Source organism: Melampsora larici-populina, assembly GCF_000204055.1.
Source record: "Melampsora larici-populina 98AG31 unplaced genomic scaffold MELLAscaffold_48, whole genome shotgun sequence".
NCBI lineage: Eukaryota > Fungi > Basidiomycota > Pucciniomycetes > Pucciniales > Melampsoraceae > Melampsora > Melampsora laricis-populina.
In genome coordinates, this window is record NW_006768812.1 from 508332 (window position 1) to 510056 (window position 1725).

The following is a 1725-nucleotide window of genomic DNA, read 5'->3' on the forward strand; positions in this document are numbered from 1 at the left end:
CTTGTGCCAATTCTTTGCTGCACGGAACTTTGATTCTAACTGCTCAATCTTAGAGCCAAATTTAAAAGAAACATGTTAGAAGTCTTTTCACCAAAGGAAATATTGGATGTGAGAGGAACAGCTAACCTTTTGTTTACATCCCTTCCAATCTGGGATGACAAAGCCATGCGCATGCAAGTACTTAGCACATCTCTTGGTGCATTCCTTCTTGGAAAGGTTTACCAAGCGAAAAACAGAATAATTTGTCGAGATGAGATCACTTGACTCCATACACATCCAGATCGCGTCGGATGTGGACTCTTGATCACCCCAGGTGAAAGCCAGCCATTCAGCTATCAAGTCAAGAGCTGAATCGCCTTCAGTGTTCAAGTCTTTCAACCACGACATCTGATTTCTCTTAGGAGGAGTTGGGGTGATGGTAGTTGATTCAGAGGGTTTCCCTTTAGCTTTTTGGCTGCCACGCGGGTTAGTTGCTGGTTGAGACATGGGTGAAGTGGTTGTGGGGTTTCTAATGACAGTCACAAGGTGTTTCTGTTTTGTTAGAATTCTTTGTGGGGTTTGTTGAGTTCATGCAGGGATTTACGTACGTTGGAAGTGGAGGTAGATTGCGGCTCGACGGCGGCAAGAAATAAGGTTGAAGTTCATAGGCAGCCGGCAGCGGGATTTGCAGCCACTAGACAGCGTGAATCTCACTTTTCCCGGCTGTGCCTAGTTTTTGGAAACCTAACTATTTAGGTTTCAGAAAAAGGTAGATTCTACCTTTCAACTTTGAGTACCGTAAATAAATGAAAGAAACAAGTTTGAAAAGAATCTTATTTACCATTGTGAAGGTCTTGTCTATTCATCTATTTTTTTTTTGTTGGAATAAAATTGGAGATTATTCTATGCATTTTTATGAAATCAAATGTGAGATTGCTCGTCTTCATCTTCATAAAACCCCTCTAAATCAAAGTCTACCTCAATGAGTCTCAAAAAGGGTAACAACCGTTCAAAAACTTTCCATACATTGTTGACAGTGATATTGGCTTCTTGAACTCCTAACCGTTGGATTAAAATGCAAACTTGCCGGGACAACTGAGGAGGAGATACCCGCAAAAGATCTGCACGCTCTGGATATTGATCATTTATCATTTGATCAATTGCCTCCAGGGGTACAGGATGAAGTCCCTGAGTCCCATCATAATTTTCAGAAGAATAATAACATGTATTGGGTGCCACTCCAGTTGGGAGGTGTGAATTTGGGTTTTTGCGAGTCTGGTATGTTTTCTTCCTTTCCATGAATGAATTCATCACACGTTGAACTAAAGGTATCCAGAGGTGTAAAAACAAAGCCCTACGCACAAAATTTGAAATCACATTCATGTTAGCAAAGAACCCCAAAAGAAAAAGGCTGAATTCAGTGTAAAAAACTGACTTCTGAAGTGGGTCCTTTGGATTATACATCCCAGTATCAATAGCCAGTTTGATATCATCGCGGAGAGTTGTATTCTTTGCGCGCATTAGCTGTGACCAAAGTGACTCTATCTTCTGATTGTGAGTAGAAGTGGTGTAGTGGTGATGGTTCAATGTGTCTTCAACACTTTCACCAGCGTAAATGTGTGTAAACAAAGCTTGGAATGTAGCCATATCACCAGTCTTGGTTCCATGATCGGTTGAAGTTTTGACTGGAAATCCTCCAACAGCAGAAACAAGCTCTAGAAAGTATAGACCAACTACTTGTGGGTT